Source organism: Spodoptera frugiperda, chromosome 17 (genome assembly GCF_023101765.2).
Source record: "Spodoptera frugiperda isolate SF20-4 chromosome 17, AGI-APGP_CSIRO_Sfru_2.0, whole genome shotgun sequence".
NCBI classification, from domain to species: domain Eukaryota; kingdom Metazoa; phylum Arthropoda; class Insecta; order Lepidoptera; family Noctuidae; genus Spodoptera; species Spodoptera frugiperda.
Window position 1 is genome coordinate 7,991,620 of NC_064228.1, and position 13,182 is coordinate 8,004,801.

General features: G+C 37.1%; 1 protein-coding gene and 1 long non-coding RNA gene across 2 annotated transcripts in view; one reads left to right on the plus strand and one right to left on the minus strand.

Annotated features, from left to right (window-relative positions):
* The window catches only part of LOC126911656 (uncharacterized), a 229,375-nt gene that overhangs the window by 89,144 nt on the left and 127,049 nt on the right, over window positions 1–13,182 (minus strand). The gene's annotated exons all lie outside the window — the stretch shown is intronic.
* Window positions 406–13,182, plus strand: part of LOC118276748 (neural/ectodermal development factor IMP-L2) — a 33,539-nt gene continuing 20,762 nt past the window's right edge. The window contains exon 1 of the mRNA XM_050699967.1: window positions 406–596. The gene's annotated coding sequence lies outside the window, so the exon portion shown is untranslated. The remainder of the gene's footprint in view (window positions 597–13,182) is intronic.

A 13,182-nucleotide genomic window follows, 5' to 3' on the forward strand; every position in this document is an offset into this window, starting at 1 on the left:
GAAATTATTAGCTTTAAAAATATGATGAATGTTGCTTGTAATTGCTTTCTTATAAATATTAGATACTTTTTGAAGGGGAAGGGGTAAATGCTCCTGCTGCTATAGGCGAGAGGGAGTGTCAGACTCTTACTGACTGAACAACCCATTTCTACTCCTGCTTCGAGCCAGATCCCAGTACCTAACCAATGCGGATCACTTTTAAAGTAAATACGTAGTAAAACACACACATACATTTACTAAAGACAATGCTACCACGCTCGTATTGTTTGAAAACTGCAATTTGATTTATACAAGCGCAATTTGTAATTAGCGTAATCAGCAATCAATATGATTTAGTATTTCCACGCAAATTCGTTCAGTACATCGATATCGGGCGAAAGTAATGAAAGTGTATTAAAGTTTTCAGTAAATTCGTTTACAAAAAGTAGAAAAATTCAAAAAACTGTCTAAAAGTTTACAATATTTGTCAATTTGCCGCGTAAAATAGTGCGTCCATTTTGTGTTGTCTATTCTATCGGTTTCTTTTTTATAATTGAAGTAGTGTTCCAAATTTGAATATTTTATGAGTGACCAGTAACAAAACTGCAGATTTGGAGGTAAGTCCTTTGAGTATCAACCTCCTTAGTTCTATCCTGTTCCATTCTATACATATAAGATGTATATTGATATTTTTTATGATATGATCACCTGATGGTAAGCAATCGCCGCCACCCATGGACATTTGAAACACCAGATTCGTTACAAGTGCGTTGCCGGCCTTTTGGGGGTTTTGGGGGAATCGGGGATTGGAAAAATTGGGAAGGGGGGGAGGGGTAATTGGGTCTCCACTATTGACGCACACACACGTATTGACGTTTGTGTTGAATTTGATTGCACAACTATTTTCTTTATTGCTTTAGTACTTGTTTATCTATTGTATTGGTCGGATTATAATAGGTGATATTGAGATTTTCATTAAGAAAAGCTAATGAATACATGAGAAAAGGAAATTATTTTGCATTAAACTTAACAGTAGGACGATCATGGCTCCCGTGCGTACGGCGCGTAGCGTTCTCAAAGAGCCGGACCACCACAGATGGGGTCCAATAGGGCTGATGCCAGAGAAAGTAACAGGCTACCGGAGCTCCGGCTCAAAGCAGGAGAAGGAACGGGGTCGTTTTAGTCAGTAAGAGTCTAAAACTCCATTTCGCTTCGTCCAAGGCAGGAAACAATTTTCTACCCTCAAAAAAAAGAACGATAAAAATGTAACTCCGAATTAGATAATTATCTAAGTTCTCTTAAATAAAACAAACTATATATAGTCAAATAGCTATCAAATCACCACCAAAAACGCAACACAAATTCACCCACCCATCCACAATCCAACCTCAGTAAGCACACCACACAACCCAGACAATTGACCCACAGCAATCATATGACGAAGATTCCATCATAGTGTATAAATAGTGAGTCAGTCAGTCAGTCAGTAATCTATCACTTTACAAGTAACTAGTCGTTTCCCTTAGTTTAGCCTGCCTACGTATCGTAGTGTAGGGCTGCCAAGGCGGGAGAAGTCATTGGATGATTTTCCCCCTCAAAAAAAAGGCTGGTGGACACTGAGATATTTATAAATTACTTTTTTAAGACTTGGGGTTTAGACTAGGAGTTTTTCCGTGATCTAGGACTTATAAATTATAACCGATCTTCACAGAAACCTCTCTGTTTTTCTCTTTTTTCTTATAACGTTGCCCCCACATTAGGAATTTCTACTGTGTCGTGGGTGCGTTTACAAACATACAATTTTATGTGACACCCAGACCTGAAACAACAGTGCTACTCCGTGCGGGAATCTAACCCGCTACACGTTGTACGGCAGCCAGTTACCCAGCCACCGCACCAACAGTACAGTCAAGTGTTAAGTTATCTCGATAAATTAACCAAAAAAAAAAACGAAATAGAAATAATTTTCTAAATAAGTTTTTAGATTATAAAATGTGTCCTAGGTACTTACTTACTAGTAAAAATTCAGTTGTTTTACCAATAATACTGATCAAATTGATAATCTTTACCTTCTGTTAAAACATTACAGACAGACAGATATTGCAATTAAAAGACTATGTATAGAGATACTAGCGACCCGCCCCAGCTTCGCATGGGTGCAATGGTGATATATTATGCCTGTATTATAAATATAAACCTTCCTCTTGAATCACTCTACCTATTACAAAAAACCGCATCAAAATCCGTTGCGTAATTTTAAAGATTTAAGCATACAGACAAACAGACAAAAATAGCGACTTTGTTTTATACTATGTAGTGATGACATCCACATTTAGACACATGTAATTATGACGTAGTGCCACATGTTCTCACATGTATGTGTGTAATAGGAAAACCCCGAACGATACGCCAATTATAATCAGCTTAGCTTCAGTCGAACATACAGAATCTACAACTCATGTCTGTCATAGGTACATTACATGGAACATTTTTTGTGAGACTGTGTGAATTTTATTTTATATTGTGTTCGGGTTCCGTCTTTTTAATAAAACGTATGAATAAATTTTAACACTTTTGTGGGATATTGGAGTCTATACGAGTAGCTATGAGGCCATTGGCAGACGATTGCTATTCAGCAATTATTGTGTCGATAGTTGTATCTGCCAATGGCCTCATAGCTAAAAGCCTCGACCAATACCTGAGCAGGCTTTTTTCTAAAAGGGGAAAATGATCTATGCCTTCTAACTCCCGCCCTGAGCGAGGCGATATAGCGTGTCAGTCTCTTCTTGACTAAAAACCACCGAGTAGAAGGTTTACCAGGTGGTAAACCCGATAGATAGTCCGTAGATCCGGATCAGGCATCAGTCCTGCTGGGCTCCATCTGTGGTGGTCTAATGCCTGTTTAAGACGCGCGCTCTTTGAGGTTCTGGTCGAGCGGCGTGCTACCCTTGCTCGCCGTCCACTTACGGTGGCTGAAGATCGTCCCGCGATACCTGAGTAGGCTAACGTTAGATTGTGTTTAGAGTTGGGTTTTACACCAAAGTTCCAATGCCATATATTTCGTTGCTGATATCTGTATCTACTATTGTTCAAAATTGATATTTCCTAAAAGACTTATCGCTTCTTAAAACGAATGCAATGATGTAACAAGGAACCCTATGTACAAAGGTCGCAAATGGGATTGACGTAATTGGTGACGCACGTAATTCCGACCATCCTCAGAATGTATTTATCTGAAGAGTAATTAATATACTATGTGGAATAATTAGGTACTTCTGTTGTTAAATAGGTCCAGGAAAATGTTCCCGGACCTATTTAACAATAGGAATATTCCTTGGATCAAGGAATGCTACCAAAGGTAATACAATCGTCTGAAATGTCAATGACCTAACTGGTCACTAAACAAAGCTTGATTTTCAAGCTTGGAGATTACACGAACGCTAAAAGAGAACAGATCACCACAGATGGGGCTCAGTAGGGCTGGTGCTGATCCTGAACTGCGGACTATCTAAAGGGTTACCGGGGCTCTGGCTCTGGTCAGTAATAGTCTGACACTCTCACTCGCCTTGCCCAAGAGGAACTAAAGGGATGATGTTAACCCTCAGCCGAAAAAAAAAAAAATTATTAGTGGTCTAAACTTATGGTCCTATCCCATTTTTGCCCTATCACAAATTGGGAAAGCAAGAAATTGTTAAATTGATATGTAATCCCTAACAGCCGAAACTTTTTGCCAATTAAGCACATTACACCTAAGTACCATGCAATATTATTATGGAGCCAATCGATTGCCATACTATAGACATTAAAAGCTCTCAAATATTAAGCTATTATTACAGATAATTGTGCGAAACCCATAAACCCAAAAATGTCAATCATAATTAAGTATAGGTATATTCCTAATGTACTCTTGTTGACAAAACACTAGAAGCGTTAAAAGTGCACTTATTATTATCTTTATTTCGATAAAATTGGCAATAAAGTAATCTAGGAACTTTGTATGATAATACGAATTTAAGAGTTGACTGTTATTTCATTTACCAAATTATTTTGTACACACACAAACTTACACATATTGTCATTAAATACTTTCTGTCGTCCACCGTCCTTTCAAAGTCAAAGTCAAGGCATTTATTTCAAGTAACCCTATTTTCTTCTTCAAGTCAAAGTACCTAAGTATTTATGGTTTAATTGGAATAAATGATTTGACTTTGATTTGATATTATAATAATATTCTGTTGTGCCAATTATAATAATATTCTGTAAGAGTGATATTTGGTTGGGAATAGATGTGCCTCAGATTTCAAGACGATTTAAAAAGAAGAGAGACACTTTAGATGTTAAAAGACATAGTGGTATCTTAATATTTTGGGAAATAAATAGTTTCACGCGAAGCTTAAAATGGTACCTGGTAAATAGAAATAGGCACACTATTTTAATATAAGACGCATACCAGTCCATTTTACACAACTCAATTTAATATATGAGTATATTAGGCATCTCCCCAAATCCCAAATTCATATTATATGTTCAGTTACAATGCTTTTTACTGAGATTTCATTCAATTCTGCTCCATAGTTACAGCTAGTTTATTAGATTAGTTCTACTAGCTACTCGAATTTAACGCACGTGAAAACCTAAGCAATATCTACATATACTTATCTTATAAAGTTGGTGAGTTTGTTTGTACAAAAAGAAGATATTTAGTGACTATCAGACAAAAGGGGAACTCTTTACGTAACAACGTGTAATATTTTACTCACACACGAAAAAAGAATAAAAACAACAAGCAATAAATAGGCTTTTTTTGAGGGGGTAAAATCATCCAAAGCCTTTCCCGCATTGGGCGAGTGTCTGACTCTTACTGACTCAAAACCACCCCGTTCCTACTCCTGATTTTCGAGCCGGAACCCCGGTAAACCCGCTAGGCAGCCGCAGCTCCGGATCAGGCATCAGCCTTACTGAGCTCTATCTGTGGTGGTCTGATGGCGCTTTGAGGCTATATAGGACCCCTAAATCTCATTCCATAGGTAATTAATGGTATAATGCACCTTTAATACTTCACTATAGGCAAGTTCAAAGTCCGATCTCGAGTAAAACCGTGTGCAAAAACTAGTTTTTCATATACTGAGGCACTAGACTATAAGCAATGCTCACTGTACTGTGTTATTGTGATATTAAATTTAACCGAATATCATTATATTAAGTCTTACCATATTTTTCATTTTATGATCGACTGGCTTTTGGTCTAAAGTCTAGGCTATAAACGGGACACGTGTCTGCCAAGTTAGTTATGCCCTGAATAGAGAAAAAATTAAAAAGAGTAGTAGAGTGTTGAATAATCTAATAGTTTTTTGGTCTAGATCATACACGGGAAACGGGTTTGCTGAGTTAGTATTAAGGTGAAATAAAAAGGAGTAGCTTTGTGTCAACTGAATGTAATAGTTTTTAAAGATCTTTTTGGTTTTCCTAATTGCAGAAAATATTAATAAATGTTTAATACAACAGAGATGACTAATCAAATTACTAAAAGTAGAACAATGACTTCCGACCGAATTTGGATTTTTTATTTTTATTTTTCCATAAAAGTAGACAGACAGACAAAAATTTAAAAAGAAAATGTTATTTTGTTGTATCAGCAAAAGTAGAGCTATTCCTACTCTACATTACAACATCTAAAACAACCCCGATGTTGTTTTTAGTTAGTAAAAGTCTGATACTCCTCGCCTCACTCAAGGCGGGAAGAGACATTAAACAATTTTCCCTGTTCCCTACTTTTCGAGCCGGAGCCCCGGTAAATCCGCTAGGCAGTCCACAGCTAGAATTCCTCTCCTTAGCCGTTGGCTGACAGCAAAATTATCTGTACAGTTTATTTATATAGAAAAAAACTTAACATTTCTAAATAATGACATAAGCTGTCATAGCTTCCGTCGAATTCTTTGTTTTTTTACAAGCGCTAATGATCCCAGGAAGTAGACAATTTTATATGTATTATTTATATACTAGCTTCACATTTGGTGTTGCTTGAAACTATATAATTCGTTTTTTTAATAAGGGTACTGTTTAACTTAAGACTGAATGTATTGCAAATGTATCCATTTATAGCATCTCTACTATGTACAAATACATCACCAAATACCATTTAAGCCTTTGATTTACTTAATGATATTCAAATCGATTAAGTGTGGGCTCGCCATGCTTCGGCACGAATGTGCCGGCTCGGCCGCAGTGATACCACGGCCTCACAGAAAAAAACGACGACGTGAAACAACTCTTGCGTTGCGTGAGTGAGGTTACCGGAGGCCGGGTACTTGGGCCTCCGGTCCATCGAAATTTTCTCAATCCCCGATTTCCCAACAACCCTTAAATTCCTAAACGCACTAATAACGCCTCTGGTGTTTCGGGTATCCATTTGCAGCGATTGCTTACCATCAGGTGATCGATCTGCTCATTTACTGGCTTGTAGGTACCATAAAAAACCCCGGACTTTATAAACGTAACAACAGACAAACTTATAACATTCTTATTAGATAATCATTTAAAATGTAAGTTGCATATACACACACATCGACATGCACACAAGACATAAGATTTACTGTATTTTTTACCTACATAGGTACATTATAATAATTTCCAAGACATAATTATGTCTGTAATAAGTATATAATATATGGGGGCAAAAATTATACGTTATTTGTAAATAATTATCAGAATTTTGTGAATGTAGAAAGTCCCCCTTCTATCTTGTCTAGATTATGAAACACTAAACTCTGCCAGTGGCTTTACCCGCGTTCTCGTGTCATAAAAAGTATGAAAATGAAAATATGGCATAGCTTATTGTATCCTGTCACCCAATTCAGCTCATACCCTGTCTGTATACCAAACTTCATCAAAATCTGTTCAGTGTTTTCACCGTGATTGAAGGACAAACAGCCAAACAATATTTTTTCACATATATAATATTAGTGTGATAGGTACAGTCAGGGGACCCGGTGCTGTGGACTAGTTTTTTGGTCAGTAAAAGTCTGACACTCCCCTCAAAAATGACAAAACAGTATTCAAAACACATATTTTTCAGAAGTTATATTATGTCTCATACATTGTCCACAATTCTTTAATACAGATTCAAAAATCCAAAAAGCCCAATAATAACAAACGATTAATCCGGGAATAGAACCCAAGACACCTAATTTAGCAGCAGCGGCCAATCGACCAAAAAGAAAATTAATAAACAAAAAACATAAAAGAAAACATACAAAGCTGTGTTGACCAAATTAATTCTCACTTCAATATAAATATACATATACTATAAATTGACGTAAATAATTTTTACAAACAGACAAACTGACGACTCAGCCTATAATTAGCACGTGTATTATATATACACGTGTCTCAGTTATGTATTTAAAAGTTCAAGTAAATAACCGTTGTATATAATATTTATATGTATTTATATACTTAAGTTAAAGGCAAATGTTAAAGCAAATATTTGGCATACAGTTACCTAAATAAATCATCACGCCTTTTATCCCCGAAGGGGTAGGCAGAGGTGCACATTACGGTACATAATGTCACTGTAAAATGTACACACAAGTTATGTTATAAATCTCATATAATAGGGGATGAGACTATTGCCATATATCGGGCACATATTATAATAGCACATTTTTCCAAAACTCAAAAAAATCCATTAATACCTACTTTGTCCGACGCAGGAATCGAACCCGAAACCCTCTACCCGACAGTCGCACTTGAAACCACTCGGCGAACAAGTCAGTTACCGAAATACTATGTATAAATACCGATTTTTAAAATTGCTATATTCACTTAAGTTATTATTTAAAATCTCATACTACAAGTATTACCTAAGGTATGGCTAGAAGAAAATGCCTACGTCATTAAGCCCACCTAGTGCACATTTATTTGCATGAAGAACTAAATAAATATTGCAACACCACAACAAGGCAGCCATCTTTACCTAGAAACTGCAATTAGAGTAAAACTAATCACTCTCACTGGACACTAGAGAATTGCAACCCAATCTGCATTAGACCTTACACACACAACAAATAAAATATATGTGAAGAGTAAATTAAATTAGCCATGTCGTGGCAAGCCCAGAAGGATATGGCGGGATGAACTCGACGCCTATGAAAAGAATTGGCCACAGAAAGCTCTACGAAGAGACGAGTAGAAGGAGGGTAGGGAGGCCTTTGCCCTGCAGTGGGACGACCATGGCAGAAAATAAAATAAATAAATAAATAATGACTTATCAAAAAAGTGGAAGAGAGTGAACCTATAATTTGGTTTCTTTTACAAACCAAACACAATTAATTTACTTTATTAATTACATAATAACAAGTTCACAAAACCCATTCTTTAATCAATTTCCTTAACAACCAACTACTCGCAAAATAATTACTTTAGTTACCAAAAAACTAATTACTTAATAAGTAGTTCACTAGAAAAATATCTTTTGAATATCTAAAGAAAAGCCCAAATCCTGAGTTACTAACTCCTTAATAACACTATAATCCATGTTAATTACTGCCTCCGAACAAACTATGGTAAACAACCGAGTAATTATACAGGGCGTTGTTATCCAGCCTATATACAGGGTGTCGGAGTTCTCGGAAGGTCTCTAATTTGCTGAAATAAGTGATAATACTGATGACCGTTGACTTAGCAACTACAGTCTATTAATGTTTCGGAGTGTTACGGATTTATGTGTGTACTAGATGGTGTAATGATTTCTGGCCTTTTATACCTTCAAGGGAACCAGAAATTTTACAATATTGCTATAAGCCTAATGTCGTGGTGGCCCGAAGGATTCCGCTTCTCATGCATGAGGGTGCGGGCTCGAAACCTAATAACAGCAAGTACCAATGTGACTTTTTCCGAGTTATATTATGTACTTTCTAAGCTACAACGATTTTATAAAACCCAAGGATTATATCTGAGTACAAAAGGTACAATTATTATTTTAATTTATCCTTTGACACATCAAAAAGATAAATATACTTAAATCAAAATATACATACACACAAAGACAAACTAGCAAGAAAATTCGTTGATATTCTTAGAAAAATACCCTTTTTTTACAAGTACATCTTCACCTAATTACAACGCCTTCCATTGAGTCTACATCCTTGTTTAACGCCAATTATATCGGGTACTAAGATCCCCGACTATTTATAAAACTAATCGTATCCTGCGGACTCGGGTATAAAAATACGTTTCTTATATGTACATAATATATGTATGTATGTATGTAGGTTTGTGACGAACGTGTATGGGAAGTTATTTTTGGCCAGTGTAGGTTAGTAGAGCAAGTAATTCCATTTGTAAGGTTTCCTATTTAATTAGGGGAAATCATTGGTTGTTCCTTGTCTTATTTTTACTCGGTAGGGTTATTTATTTGCGTCAAGGATCGCGCTAAGATCTCCGGCTATCGTAAGTGCGGGTTTGCGGATGGGGAGCAACGGTAGCTTACTGCATGACCAGATCCAGATCCATGGTTACGGCGCGTCGCGTTTCGCGCGCCTCAAACAGCCATCACACCTCCACAGATGGTGCCTAATAGGGCTGTTGCCGACTCGAAGCTGCGGACTAACTAGCGGGTTACCAGGGCTCCGGCTCGAAAAGCCAGTCCTGCGACTGGCCTTGCAAATTATCCTTATCCTTAATACAATAAAATACAGATATTAAGTGTGGGAGAGCCATGCTTCGGCACGAATGGGCCGACTCGACCGGAGTGATACCACGGTCTCACAGAAAGCCGACGTGAAACAACGCTTGCGTTGTGTTTCATTATTTGATTAAGGTTACTGGAACCCAATTCCTAACCCCGGGAACCGCCCTTCCTAATCCCCGATTCCCCAACAACCCTTAAATTCGTAACCCCCAAAACCGGCCAGCAAAGCACTTTTAACACCTCTTCTGTTTCAAGTGTCCATGGGCAGTGGCGATTGTTTACCATCAAGTAATCCTTCCGCTCGTTCATCGGCTAATACCATAAAATACAGAAAGAATCCACGAGCAAAACATAGTATAGAAGAAACAAATAGATCTTAATTGAGCTGTTTGGTCAATAATATTATCACCCGCGGCGAATCAATTGTCTCATATAATTAAGCCAATGTCCAATTATTATTTATTGATTGATATCTTTATAATATTAGCGGCGGCCATTTTTGTTTTTCTAAATATAAGTAGTTAGGATGTAATGGACTCCCGTGTTGTGACCTTTTTGATTAGAAAGGGGGTTAATTGATTCAATTGTTGATATTTGATCTGTGTTGTTAATCGAGTTGGCTGTCTTGACTGAAATGCTGATAAACATTAGAGGAGGCTTTTTTGTATTTCGATTTTTCAGGCACTCTAGAATTGTGTAAAGAATGAAAGAAAAATCATTTATTTAACAGTACACACAGATATAAGGATGTCAATAGACTATCTCCTAATGATGAAAAGTTGATGTTTACCCTTTTATATACTGTACACTTCTTTTGGCTCCTAATATTACAATATCGCTCATATTATAAATTTGTGAAAGTTTGTTTAATTGGATATTTGGATGTTAGTCCAATCACGCTGAAACTACAAAACTGATTTTGATAAAATTCGATATGAACTGTTTTGACAGACAGGGTATGACCTAATTTAGATGATAGGATACTTTTTATCTTACGGGAACGCGGGCGAAGCCGCTGGCAGATAATAGTTGGAACTATTTTAAACCCAAGACTCCTTAATCCGCAATCCTTGAACAAAGCGGTAATCAGTAGGAAAAAGAAATGAAAGGGAAAACTGCTAAATGGAAAAACCATCAGGGATCACTTACATGAAAAAAAGCAAGAACTTCATAAAAACTAAAAAAAAAAAACACAAAATCAACGCATTACAATTCACAGGATAAGGAAAATAGATTGGAAATTCACACGGGAACATAAAAACATAAAAAATCCGCCGTCGAGACGAAATCATTTTGAATTTTTGTGATTTGCGATTTAAATTTCTTTTCTGATAACATACGACACAGTGGACATAGAAATACATACGTTTAGCATGATAACATCCTTTGATATATTATAATTTTAAATACACAACACATCCTTAGAGTTCCTTTTGTTCAAACGTTTAATTTTTTTCACTTATTTGTTAAGGTACTTTGCACGTGCATGTGGTTAAAAATAGATTTCTTTAAGATGTGTACAGAAGAGCACTTAAGAAAATATTAAGATAGATGTTTCTTCATTTAGACTTCCTCGTTGGCCTCGTAGTTGCAAATGCAACTGCCGGGCAAGGGTTTCGCGTTCGATTCCCGGATCGGGCTAAGTATTACTGGGCGATGGCGTACGGCGTGTCGCGTTTCGCGCGCGCCTCAAAGAGCCATCAGACCACCACAGATGGGGTCCAATAGGCTGATGTCCGATACGGATGCCGGAGCTTCGACTCTAAGAGCAGGAGTAGGTACGGGGTGATGGGTCAGTAAAAGTGTGACACTTCCTCTCGCCTCGCTCAAAAATTATCCAATGACTTCATTGGATGATTTCCTCCCGTCAAAAACAAAAAAACTGTTTTACTATAACTCGTTCTCATTCTCACACATACCTACCTAGTATTACCTACCTGCTTCTATTTATAAAAGGTGGTCCAACTACCTAAATTGTTTTACTTATAAAGATAGTCCCATATTTATGCGACACAGCTGAAACTATGCGCCTTTTTACTATGTGCCCTGAAGCAAATATATCTTCACTTTATATTATTTTACATACACAAGGACAGTAGCGCAGTCAACTGTAAGGTTCACTCACCTTTCAGAGCTTTGAACTGAAAATTTACACTGTAACTGAATAAATTCAGGTCAGATTGAACGTAGTTCCAACTATTTGTATGCTTGGTTTACATTTTCACATATTCTGAAACTTAGTCGCCTGAATTTCAGAATTTCAGATGTAAAATGTAGGTACTGGGTGCTTGAGCGAGATTTTTAAAATGAATTTGGAGTTTTCAAGGTAAATTAGGCTAGACACGTTGAAATATTGGGGTAGGTACGTGGGCGGTTTAAAAAAATATATATTCTCGCAACAAAATTTTAAAATCCACAATTTTCTTTTCTTAAATCTCTAAAATTTTCTAAATTTATAATTCTCTATTTAATATTCCACTAAAGAAAAACTAAACTTAACATAAAATTAAAAAGAAAACTGAACGCACTTATGCGTAAAATGAGACGCAAAATTAGATTTCCACAAAAAAAAACAACAACTACAGAACCACGTCAAAATCAAAATGAGAATCATCACAGACTATCAACATAATACCACAGACAACAAATGCGCTATCATTACAAGAAAATGGCGTCAAGCCCCACAGATAGACTCGAATCATTTGAAAATGTGACAATAACATTAATTTGTACTTTGGATCGAATGAAAAAAACATCGGAACATCTGCTTGACGGATAGTGAAGTTTAAAAAAACATTATCATGGCTATTTTTCCTGAAAACATAGTAAGGCCGTGTCTCGAAAGAGCGCGATCATTGACAGAATAAAAATTGAACAAGGTTGTAATTTTTTTACATAAATATATTATGTCAAGAAGTGTGGGAGAACCATGCTTCGGCACGAATGGGTCGGATCGACCGGAGTGATACCACGGCTTCACTGAAAACCGACGTGAAACAACGCTTGCGTTGTATGAGTGAGGTTACCGGAGGCCCAATTCCCCCTTCCCAATACCCTATTCTCCAACTACCATTACATTCCTAAACCCACCAAGAGGGCGGCGGCAATTGCTTACCATCAGATGAATCGTCTACTCGTTTACGGAGGCGTTGTCGGCGTGTTCCATAAAAAATATACTACATTTTTTACATACGTTTACTAATTTTTTTCTTCATTTGCCATCACATTTATGAATCTAATTCAAGCCAATCGATCTCCACGGCCCGCTAAGCGTGCTGATTATAACAAATCCTCTAAAAGAGGTCCAACATCCCTCGCTTAAATCACGCTGACATATACGGACCACACAAAGATATCCCATCCACTCGCACGAAGCGCTTCGCTTCAATCCCCTTGTGCGAACTGCTAGGGAGTGGAACTCCTTGCCGGAGTCTGTGTTTCCTGATATAACCTGGGTGTCTTCAAAGCCCGAGTGAATAGGTTGCTTATGGGCAGACGTGCTGCACCGTAGG